Genomic DNA, 13,844 nt, shown 5'->3' on the forward strand with positions numbered 1-13,844 from the left:
TTTTAACATGTTTGTAATTTGACCATTTAAAGTAATTTCAACTATGTTTCTACACCTCTAACCACAAGGAGGCAACGTTTCCATGCATTGTAATCGGCTTATACATGGTTTCAGAGCAAGAAATACTGTTTTTAACCAAACTGAATAACTTACAATATCCTAAGAAAACACATATTTCATATAAACAGATTTTATCCAGGGGAGAAACAAGGGGTTTTAACATGTTTGTAATTTGACCTTTTAAAGTAATTGCAACTCTGTTTCTACACCTCTAACCAGAAAGAAACAGGGTTTCTATGCATTGTAATCGGCTTATACATGGTTTCAGAGCAAGAAATACTGTTTTTAACCAAACTGAATAACTTACAATATCCTAAGAAAACACATATTTCAAGTGAAAAGATTTTATACAGGGGAGAAACAAGGTGTTTTAACATGTTTGTAATTTGACCATTTAAAGTAATTGCAACTCTGTTTCTACACCTCTAACCAGAAAGAAACAGGGCTTCTATGCATTGTAATCGGCTTATACACTGTTTCAGAGCAAGACATCTTGTTTTTAAGCAAACTGAATAACTTACAATATCCTAAGAAAACACATATTTCAAGTAAAAAGATTTTATACAGGGGAGAAACAAGGTGTTTTAACATGTTTGTAATTTGACCATTTAAAGTAATTGCAACTCTGTTTCTACACCTCTAACCAGAAAGAAACAAGGCTTCTATGCATTGTAATCGGCTTATACATGGTTTCAGAGCAAGAAATACTGTTTTTACCCAAACTGAATAACTTACAATATGCTAAGAAAACACATATTTCAAGTGAAAAGATTTTATACAGGGGAGAAACAAGGGGATTTAACATGTTTGTAATTTGACCATTTAAAGTAATTGCAACTCTGTTTCTACACCTCTAACCAGAAAGAAACAGGGCTTCTATGCATTGTAATCGGCTTATACATGGTTTCAGAGCAAGAAATACTGTTTTTACCCAAACTGAATAACTTACAATATGCTAAGAAAACACATATTTCAAGTGAAAAGATTTTATACAGGGGAGAAACAAGGTGTTTTATCATGTTTGTAATTTGACCATTTAAAGTAATTGCAACTCTGTTTCTACTCCTCTAACCAGAAAGAAACAGGGCTTCTATGCATTGTAATCAGCTTATACACTGTTTCAGAGCAAGACATCTTGTTTTTAAGCAAACTGAATAACTTACAATATCCTAAGAAAACACATATTTCAAGTAAAAAGATTTTATACAGGGGAGAAACAAGGTGTTTTATCATGTTTGTAATTTGACCATTTAAAGTAATTGCAACTCTGTTTCTACACCTCTAACCATAAAGAAACAGGGTTTCTATGCATTGTAATCGGCTTATACATGGTTTCAGAGCAAGAAATACTGTTTTTACCCAAACTGAATAACTTACAATATGCTAAGAAAACACATATTTCAAGTGAAAAGATTTTATACAGGGGAGAAACAAGGTGTTTTATCATGTTTGTAATTTGACCATTTAAAGTAATTGCAACTCTGTTTCTACTCCTCTAACCAGAAAGAAACAGGGCTTCTATGCATTGTAATCAGCTTATACACTGTTTCAGAGCAAGACATCTTGTTTTTAAGCAAACTGAATAACTTACAATATCCTAAGAAAACACATATTTCAAGTAAAAAGATTTTATACAGGGGAGAAACAAGGGGATTTAACATGTTTGTAATTTGACCATTTAAAGTAATTGCAACTCTGTTTCTACACCTCTAACCAGAAAGAAACAGGGCTTCTATGCATTGTAATCGGCTTATACACTGTTTCAGAGCAAGACATCTTGTTTTTAAGCAAACTGAATAACTTACAATATCCTAAGAAAACACATATTTCAAGTAAAAAGATTTTATACAGGGGAGAAACAAGGGGATTTAACATGTTTGTAATTTGACCATTTAAAGTAATTGCAACTCTGTTTCTACACCTCTAACCAGAAAGAAACAGGGCTTCTATGCATTGTAATCGGCTTATACACTGTTTCAGAGCAAGACATCTTGTTTTTAAGCAAACTGAATAACTTACAATATCCTAAGAAAACACATATTTCAAGTAAAAAGATTTTATACAGGGGAGAAACAAGGTGTTTTAAAATGTTTGTAATTTGACCATTTAAAGTAATTGCAACTCTGTTTCTACACCTCTAACCATAAAGAAACAGGGTTTCTATGCATTGTAATCGGCTTATACATGGTTTCAGAGCAAGAAATACTGTTTTTACCCAAACTGAATAACTTACAATATGCTAAGAAAACACATATTTCAAGTGAAAAGATTTTATACAGGGGAGAAACAAGGTGTTTTATCATGTTTGTAATTTGACCATTTAAAGTAATTGCAACTCTGTTTCTACTCCTCTAACCAGAAAGAAACAGGGCTTCTATGCATTGTAATCAGCTTATACACTGTTTCAGAGCAAGACATCTTGTTTTTAAGCAAACTGAACAACTTACAATATCCTAAGAAAACACATATTTCATATAAACAGATTTTATCCAGGGGAGAAACAAGGGGTTTTAACATGTTTGTAATTTGACCATTTAAAGTAATTGCAACTCTGTTTCTACACCTCTAACCACAAGGAGGCAACGTTTCCATGCATTGTAATCGGCTTATACATGGTTTCAGAGCAAGAAATACTGTTTTTAACCAAACTGAATAACTTACAATATCCTAAGAAAACACATATTTCATATAAACAGATTTTATCCAGGGGAGAAACAAGGGGTTTTAACATGTTTGTAATTTGACCTTTTAAAGTAATTGCAACTCTGTTTCTACACCTCTAACCAGAAAGAAACAGGGTTTCTATGCATTGTAATCGGCTTATACATGGTTTCAGAGCAAGAAATACTGTTTTTAACCAAACTGAATAACTTACAATATCCGAAGAAAACACATATTTCAAGTGAAAAGATTTTATACAGGGGAGAAACAAGGTGTTTTAACATGTTTGTAATTTGACCATTTAAAGTAATTGCAACTCTGTTTCTACACCTCTAACCAGAAAGAAACAGGGCTTCTATGCATTGTAATCGGCTTATACACTGTTTCAGAGCAAGACATCTTGTTTTTAAGCAAACTGAATAACTTACAATATCCTAAGAAAACACATATTTCAAGTAAAAAGATTTTATACAGGGGAGAAACAAGGTGTTTTAACATGTTTGTAATTTGACCATTTAAAGTAATTGCAACTCTGTTTCTACACCTCTAACCAGAAAGAAACAAGGCTTCTATGCATTCTAATCGGCTTATACACTGTTTCAGAGCAAGACATCTTGTTTTTAAGCAAACTGAACAACTTACAATATCCTAAGAAAACACATATTTCAAGTGAAAATATTTTATACAGGGGAGAAACAAGGTGTTTTAACATGTTTGTAATTTGACCATTTAAAGTAATTGCAACTCTGTTTCTACACCTCTAACCATAAAGAAACAGGGTTTCTATGCATTGTAATCGGCTTATACATGGTTTCAGAGCAAGAAATACTGTTTTTACCCAAACTGAATAACTTACAATATGCTAAGAAAACACATATTTCAAGTGAAAAGATTTTATACAGGGGAGAAACAAGGTGTTTTATCATGTTTGTAATTTGACCATTTAAAGTAATTGCAACTCTGTTTCTACACCTCTAACCATAAAGAAACAGGGTTTCTATGCATTGTAATCGGCTTATACATGGTTTCAGAGCAAGAAATACTGTTTTTACCCAAACTGAATAACTTACAATATGCTAAGAAAACACATATTTCAAGTGAAAAGATTTTATACAGGGGAGAAACAAGGTGTTTTATCATGTTTGTAATTTGACCATTTAAAGTAATTGCAACTCTGTTTCTACTCCTCTAACCAGAAAGAAACAGGGCTTCTATGCATTGTAATCAGCTTATACACTGTTTCAGAGCAAGACATCTTGTTTTTAAGCAAACTGAATAACTTACAATATCCTAAGAAAACACATATTTCAAGTAAAAAGATTTTATACAGGGGAGAAACAAGGGGATTTAACATGTTTGTAATTTGACCATTTAAAGTAATTGCAACTCTGTTTCTACACCTCTAACCATAAAGAAACAGGGCTTCTATGCATTTTAATCAGCTTATACACTGTTTCAGAGCAAGACATCTTGTTTTTAAGCAAACTGAAAAACTTACAATATCCTAAGAAAACACATATTTCATATAAACAGATTTTATCCAGGGGAGAAACAAGGGGTTTTAACATGTTTGTAATTTGACCATTTAAAGTAATTGCAACTCTGTTTCTACACCTCTAACCACAAGGAGGCAACGTTTCCATGCATTGTAATCGGCTTATACATGGTTTCAGAGCAAGAAATACTGTTTTTAACCCAACTGAATAACTTACAATATCCTAAGAAAACACATATTTCATATAAACAGATTTTATCCAGGGGAGAAACAAGGTGTTTTAACATGTTTGTAATTTGACCATTTAAAGTAATTGCAACTCTGTTTCTACACCTCTAACCACAAGGAGGCAACGTTTCGAAGTATTGTAATCGGCTTATACACTGTTTCAGAGCAAGACATCTTGTTTTTAAGCAAACTGAACAACTTACAATATCCTAAGAAAACACATATAAACAGATTTTATCCAGGGGAGAAACAAGGGGTTTTAACATGTTTGTAATTTGACCATTTAAAGTAATTGCAACTCTGTTTCTACACCTCTAACCAGAAAGAAACAGGGCTTCTATGCATTGTAATCAGCTTATACACTGTTTCAGAGCAAGACATCTTGTTTTTAAGCAAACTGAAAAACTTACAATATCCTAAGAAAACACATATTTCAAGTAAAAAGATTTTATACAGGGGAGAAACAAGGTGTTTTAACATGTTTGTAATTTGACCATTTAAAGTAATTGCAACTCTGTTTCTACACCTCTAACCATAAAGAAACAGGGTTTCTATGCATTGTAATCGGCTTATACATGGTTTCAGAGCAAGAAATACTGTTTTTACCCAAACTGAATAACTTACAATATGCTAAGAAAACACATATTTCAAGAGAAAAGATTTTATACAGGGGAGAAACAAGGTGTTTTATCATGTTTGTAATTTGACCATTTAAAGTAATTGCAACTCTGTTTCTACTCCTCTAACCAGAAAGAAACAGGGCTTCTATGCATTGTAATAAGCTTATACACTGTTTCAGAGCAAGACATCTTGTTTTTAAGCAAACTGAATAACTTACAATATCCTAAGAAAACACATATTTCAAGTAAAAAGATTTTATACAGGGGAGAAACAAGGGGATTTAACATGTTTGTAATTTGACCATTTAAAGTAATTGCAACTCTGTTTCTACACCTCTAACCAGAAAGAAACAGGGCTTCTATGCATTGTAATCGGCTTATACACTGTTTCAGAGCAAGACATCTTGTTTTTAAGCAAACTGAATAACTTACAATATCCTAAGAAAACACATATTTCAAGTAAAAAGATTTTATACAGGGGATAAACAAGGTGTTTTAAAATGTTTGTAATTTGACCATTTAAAGTAATTGCAACTCTGTTTCTACACCTCTAACCATAAAGAAACAGGGCTTCTATGCATTGTAATCAGCTTATACACTGTTTCAGAGCAAGACATCTTGTTTTTAAGCAAACTGAAAAACTTACAATATCCTAAGAAAACACATATTTCATATAAACAGATTTTATCCAGGGGAGAAACAAGGGGTTTTAACATGTTTGTAATTTGACCATTTAAAGTAATTGCAACTCTGTTTCTACACCTCTAACCACAAGGAGGCAATGTTTCCATGCATTGTAATCGGCTTATACATGGTTTCAGAGCAAGAAATACTGTTTTTAACCAAACTGAATAACTTACAATATCCTAAGAAAACACATATTTCATATAAACAGATTTTATCCAGGGGAGAAACAAGGTGTTTTAACATGTTTGTAATTTGACCATTTAAAGTAATTGCAACTCTGTTTCTACACCTCTAACCACAAGGAGGCAACGTTTCGAAGTATTGTAATCGGCTTATACACTGTTTCAGAGCAAGACATCTTGTTTTTAAGCAAACTGAACAACTTACAATATCCTAAGAAAACACATATAAACAGATTTTATCCAGGGGAGAAACAAGGGGTTTTAACATGTTTGTAATTTGACCATTTAAAGTAATTGCAACTCTGTTTCTACACCTCTAACCAGAAAGAAACAGGGCTTCTATGCATTGTAATCAGCTTATACACTGTTTCAGAGCAAGACATCTTGTTTTTAAGCAAACTGAAAAACTTACAATATCCTAAGAAAACACATATTTCAAGTAAAAAGATTTTATACAGGGGAGAAACAAGGTGTTTTAACATGTTTGTAATTTGACCATTTAAAGTAATTGCAACTCTGTTTCTACACCTCTAACCAGAAAGAAACAGGGTTTCTATGCATTGTAATCGGCTTATACATGGTTTCAGAGCAAGAAATACTGTTTTTAACCAAACTGAATAACTTACAATATCCTAAGAAAACACATATTTCAAGTGAAAAGATTTTATACAGGGGAGAAACAAGGTGTTTTAACATGTTTGTAATTTGACCATTTAAAGTAATTGCAACTCTGTTTCTACACCTCTAACCAGAAAGAAACAGGGCTTCTATGCATTGTAATCGGCTTATACACTGTTTCAGAGCAAGACATCTTGTTTTTAAGCAAACTGAACAACTTACAATATCCTAAGAAAACACATATTTCAAGTGAAAATATTTTATACAGGGGAGAAACAAGTTGTTTTAACATGTTTGTAATTTGACCATTTAAAGTAATTGCAACTCTGTTTCTACACCTCTAACCATAAAGAAACAGGGTTTCTATGCATTGTAATCGGCTTATACATGGTTTCAGAGCAAGAAATACTGTTTTTAACCAAACTGAATAACTTACAATATGCTAAGAAAACACATATTTCAAGTGAAAAGATTTTATACAGGGGAGAAACAAGGTGTTTTAACATGTTTGTAATTTGACCATTTAAAGTAATTGCAACTCTGTTTCTACACCTCTAACCAGAAAGAAACAGGGTTTCTATGCATTGTAATCGGCTTATACATGGTTTCAGAGCAAGAAATACTGTTTTTAACCAAACTGAATAACTTATAATATCCTAAGAAAACACATATTTCAAGTGAAAAGATTTTATACAGGGGAGAAACAAGGTGTTTTAACATGTTTGTAATTTGACCATTTAAAGTAATTGCAACTCTGTTTCTACACCTCTAACCAGAAAGAAACAGGGCTTCTATGCATTGTAATCGGCTTATACACTGTTTCAGAGCAAGACATCTTGTTTTTAAGCAAACTGAATAACTTACAATATCCTAAGAAAACACATATTTCAAGTAAAAAGATTTTATACAGGGGAGAAACAAGGGGATTTAACATGTTTGTAATTTGACCATTTAAAGTAATTGCAACTCTGTTTCTACACCTCTAACCAGAAAGAAACAGGGCTTCTATGCATTGTAATCGGCTTATACACTGTTTCAGAGCAAGACATCTTGTTTTTAAGCAAACTGAATAACTTACAATATCCTAAGAAAACACATATTTCAAGTAAAAAGATTTTATACAGGGGAGAAACAAGGGGATTTAACATGTTTGTAATTTGACCATTTAAAGTAATTGCAACTCTGTTTCTACACCTCTAACCAGAAAGAAACAGGGCTTCTATGCATTGTAATCGGCTTATACACTGTTTCAGAGCAAGACATCTTGTTTTTAAGCAAACTGAACAACTTACAATATCCTAAGAAAACACATATTTCATATAAACAGATTTTATCCAGGGGAGAAACAAGGTGTTTTAACATGTTTGTAATTTGACCATTTAAAGTAATTGCAACTCTGTTTCTACACCTCTAACCACAAGGAGGCAACGTTTCGAAGTATTGTAATCGGCTTATACACTGTTTCAGAGCAAGACATCTTGTTTTTAAGCAAACTGAACAACTTACAATATCCTAAGAAAACACATATAAACAGATTTTATCCAGGGGAGAAACAAGGGGTTTTAACATGTTTGTAATTTGACCATTTAAAGTAATTGCAACTCTGTTTCTACACCTCTAACCAGAAAGAAACAGGGCTTCTATGCATTGTAATCAGCTTATACACTGTTTCAGAGCAAGACATCTTGTTTTTAAGCAAACTGAAAAACTTACAATATCCTAAGAAAACACATATTTCAAGTAAAAAGATTTTATACAGGGGAGAAACAAGGTGTTTTAACATGTTTGTAATTTGACCATTTAAAGTAATTGCAACTCTGTTTCTACACCTCTAACCAGAAAGAAACAGGGTTTCTATGCATTGTAATCGGCTTATACATGGTTTCAGAGCAAGAAATACTGTTTTTAACCAAACTGAATAACTTACAATATCCTAAGAAAACACATATTTCAAGTGAAAAGATTTTATACAGGGGAGAAACAAGGTGTTTTAACATGTTTGTAATTTGACCATTTAAAGTAATTGCAACTCTGTTTCTACACCTCTAACCAGAAAGAAACAGGGCTTCTATGCATTGTAATCGGCTTATACACTGTTTAAGAGCAAGACATCTTGTTTTTAAGCAAACTGAACAACTTACAATATCCTAAGAAAACACATATTTCAAGTAAAAATATTTTATACAGGGGAGAAACAAGGTGTTTTAACATGTTTGTAATTTGACCATTTAAAGTAATTGCAACTCTGTTTCTACACCTCTAACCAGAAAGAAACAGGGTTTCTATGCATTGTAATCGGCTTATACATGGTTTCAGAGCAAGAAATACTGTTTTTAACCAAACTGAATAACTTATAATATCCTAAGAAAACACATATTTCAAGTGAAAAGATTTTATACAGGGGAGAAACAAGGTGTTTTAACATGTTTGTAATTTGACCATTTAAAGTAATTGCAACTCTGTTTCTACACCTCTAACCAGAAAGAAACAGGGCTTCTATGCATTGTAATCGGCTTATACACTGTTTCAGAGCAAGACATCTTGTTTTTAAGCAAACTGAATAACTTACAATATCCTAAGAAAACACATATTTCAAGTAAAAAGATTTTATACAGGGGAGAAACAAGGGGATTTAACATGTTTGTAATTTGACCATTTAAAGTAATTGCAACTCTGTTTCTACACCTCTAACCAGAAAGAAACAGGGCTTCTATGCATTGTAATCGGCTTATACACTGTTTCAGAGCAAGACATCTTGTTTTTAAGCAAACTGAATAACTTACAATATCCTAAGAAAACACATATTTCAAGTAAAAAGATTTTATACAGGGGAGAAACAAGGGGATTTAACATGTTTGTAATTTGACCATTTAAAGTAATTGCAACTCTGTTTCTACACCTCTAACCAGAAAGAAACAGGGCTTCTATGCATTGTAATCGGCTTATACACTGTTTCAGAGCAAGACATCTTGTTTTTAAGCAAACTGAATAACTTACAATATCCTAAGAAAACACATATTTCAAGTAAAAAGATTTTATACAGGGGAGAAACAAGGTGTTTTAACATGTTTGTAATTTGACCATTTAAAGTAATTGCAACTCTGTTTCTACACCTCTAACCAGAAAGAAACAGGGCTTCTATGCATTGTAATCGGCTTATACACTGTTTCAGAGCAAGACATCTTGTTTTTAAGCAAACTGAACAACTTGCAATATCCTAAGAAAACACATATTTCAAGTGAAAATATTTTATACAGGGGAGAAACAAGGTGTTTTAACATGTTTGTAATTTGACCATTTAAAGTAATTGCAACTCTGTTTCTACACCTCTAACCATAAAGAAACAGGGTTTCTATGCATTGTAATCGGCTTATACATGGTTTCAGAGCAAGAAATACTGTTTTTAACCAAACTGAATAACTTACAATATGCTAAGAAAACACATATTTCAAGTGAAAAGATTTTATACAGGGGAGAAACAAGGTGTTTTAACATGTTTGTAATTTGACCATTTAAAGTAATTGCAACTCTGTTTCTACACCTCTAACCAGAAAGAAACAGGGCTTCTATGCATTGTAATCGGCTTATACACTGTTTCAGAGCAAGACATCTTGTTTTTAAGCAAACTGAATAACTTACAATATCCTAAGAAAACACATATTTCAAGTAAAAAGATTTTATACAGGGGAGAAACAAGGGGATTTAACATGTTTGTAATTTGACCATTTAAAGTAATTGCAACTCTGTTTCTACACCTCTAACCAGAAAGAAACAGGGCTTCTATGCATTGTAATCGGCTTATACACTGTTTCAGAGCAAGACATCTTGTTTTTAAGCAAACTGAATAACTTACAATATCCTAAGAAAACACATATTTCAAGTAAAAAGATTTTATACAGGGGAGAAACAAGGGGATTTAACATGTTTGTAATTTGACCATTTAAAGTAATTGCAACTCTGTTTCTACACCTCTAACCAGAAAGAAACAGGGCTTCTATGCATTGTAATCGGCTTATACACTGTTTCAGAGCAAGACATCTTGTTTTTAAGCAAACTGAATAACTTACAATATCCTAAGAAAACACATATTTCAAGTAAAAAGATTTTATACAGGGGAGAAACAAGGTGTTTTAACATGTTTGTAATTTGACCATTTAAAGTAATTGCAACTCTGTTTCTACACCTCTAACCAGAAAGAAACAGGGTTTCTATGCATTGTAATCGGCTTATACATGGTTTCAGAGCAAGAAATACTATTTTTAACCAAACTGAATAACTTACAATATCCTAAGAAAACACATATTTCAAGTGAAAAGATTTTATACAGGGGAGAAACAAGGTGTTTTAACATGTTTGTAATTTGACCATTTAAAGTAATTGCAACTCTGTTTCTACACCTCTAACCAGAAAGAAACAGGGCTTCTATGCATTGTAATCAGCTTATACACTGTTTCAGAGCAAGACATCTTGTTTTTAAGCAAACTGAATAACTTACAATATCCTAAGAAAACACATATTTCAAGTAAAAAGATTTTGTACAGGGGAGAAACAAGGGGATTTAACATGTTTGTAATTTGACCATTTAAAGTAATTGCAACTCTGTTTCTACACCTCTAACCAGAAAGAAACAGGGCTTCTATGCATTGTAATCGGCTTATACACTGTTTCAGAGCAAGACATCTTGTTTTTAAGCAAACTGAATAACTTACAATATCCTAAGAAAACACATATTTCAAGTAAAAAGATTTTATACAGGGGAGAAACAAGGGGATTTAACATGTTTGTAATTTGACCATTTAAAGTAATTGCAACTCTGTTTCTACACCTCTAACCAGAAAGAAACAGGGCTTCTATGCATTGTAATCGGCTTATACACTGTTTCAGAGCAAGACATCTTGTTTTTAAGCAAACTGAATAACTTACAATATCCTAAGAAAACACATATTTCAAGTAAAAAGATTTTATACAGGGGAGAAACAAGGTGTTTTAACATGTTTGTAATTTGACCATTTAAAGTAATTGCAACTCTGTTTCTACACCTCTAACCAGAAAGAAACAGGGCTTCTATGCATTGTAATCGGCTTATACACTGTTTCAGAGCAAGACATCTTGTTTTTAAGCAAACTGAACAACTTACAATATCCTAAGAAAACACATATTTCAAGTGAAAATATTTTATACAGGGGAGAAACAAGGTGTTTTAACATGTTTGTAATTTGACCATTTAAAGTAATTGCAACTCTGTTTCTACACCTCTAACCATAAAGAAACAGGGTTTCTATGCATTGTAATCGGCTTATACATGGTTTCAGAGCAAGAAATACTGTATTTAACCAAACTGAATAACTTACAATATGCTAAGAAAACACATATTTCAAGTGAAAAGATTTTATACAGGGGAGAAACAAGGTGTTTTAACATGTTTGTAATTTGACCATTTAAAGTAATTGCAACTCTGTTTCTACACCTCTAACCAGAAAGAAACAGGGCTTCTATGCATTGTAATCGGCTTATACACTGTTTCAGAGCAAGACATCTTGTTTTTAAGCAAACTGAATAACTTACAATATCCTAAGAAAACACATATTTCAAGTAAAAAGATTTTATACAGGGGAGAAACAAGGGGATTTAACATGTTTGTAATTTGACCATTTAAAGTAATTGCAACTCTGTTTCTACACCTCTAACCAGAAAGAAACAGGGCTTCTATGCATTGTAATCGGCTTACACACTGTTTCAGAGCAAGACATCTTGTTTTTAAGCAAACTGAATAACTTACAATATCCTAAGAAAACACATATTTCAAGTAAAAAGATTTTATACAGGGGAGAAACAAGGGGATTTAACATGTTTGTAATTTGACCATTTAAAGTAATTGCAACTCTGTTTCTACACCTCTAACCAGAAAGAAACAGGGCTTCTATGCATTGTAATCGGCTTATACACTGTTTCAGAGCAAGACATCTTGTTTTTAAGCAAACTGAATAACTTACAATATCCTAAGAAAACACATATTTCAAGTAAAAAGATTTTATACAGGGGAGAAACAAGGTGTTTTAACATGTTTGTAATTTGACCATTTAAAGTAATTGCAACTCTGTTTCTACACCTCTAACCAGAAAGAAACAGGGCTTCTATGCATTGTAATCGGCTTATACACTGTTTCAGAGCAAGAAATACTGTTTTTAACCAAACTGAATAACTTACAATATCCTAAGAAAACACATATTTCATATAAACAGATTTTATCCAGGGGAGAAACAAGGTGTTTTAACATGTTTGTAATTTGACCATTTAAAGTAATTGCAACTCTGTTTCTACACCTCTAACCACAAGGAGGCAACGTTTCGAAGTATTGTAATCGGCTTATACACTGTTTCAGAGCAAGACATCTTGTTTTTAAGCAAACTGAACAACTTACAATATCCTAAGAAAACACATATAAACAGATTTTATCCAGGGGAGAAACAAGGGGTTTTAACATGTTTGTAATTTGACCATTTAAAGTAATTGCAACTCTGTTTCTACACCTCTAACCAGAAAGAAACAGGGCTTCTATGCATTGTAATCAGCTTATACACTGTTTCAGAGCAAGACATCTTGTTTTTAAGCAAACTGAAAAACTTACAATATCCTAAGAAAACACATATTTCAAGTAAAAAGATTTTATACAGGGGAGAAACAAGGTGTTTTAACATGTTTGTAATTTGACCATTTAAAGTAATTGCAACTCTGTTTCTACACCTCTAACCAGAAAGAAACAGGGTTTCTATGCATTGTAATCGGCTTATACATGGTTTCAGAGCAAGAAATACTGTTTTTAACCAAACTGAATAACTTACAATATCCTAAGAAAACACATATTTCAAGTGAAAAGATTTTATACAGGGGAGAAACAAGGTGTTTTAACATGTTTGTAATTTGACCATTTAAAGTAATTGCAACTCTGTTTCTACACCTCTAACCAGAAAGAAACAGGGCTTCTATGCATTGTAATCGGCTTATACACTGTTTCAGAGCAAGACATCTTGTTTTTAAGCAAACTGAACAACTTACAATATCCTAAGAAAACACATATTTCAAGTGAAAATATTTTATACAGGGGAGAAACAAGGTGTTTTAACATGTTTGTAATTTGACCATTTAAAGTAATTGCAACTCTGTTTCTACACCTCTAACCATAAAGAAACAGGGTTTCTATGCATTGTAATCGGCTTATACATGGTTTCAGAGCAAGAAATACTGTTTTTAACCAAACTGAATAACTTACAATATGCTAAGAAAACACATATT

Source organism: Electrophorus electricus, chromosome 1 (assembly GCF_041902795.1).
Source record: "Electrophorus electricus isolate QZ-2024a chromosome 1, ASM4190279v1, whole genome shotgun sequence".
In the NCBI taxonomy this organism is placed as follows: Eukaryota; Metazoa; Chordata; class Actinopteri; order Gymnotiformes; family Gymnotidae; genus Electrophorus; species Electrophorus electricus.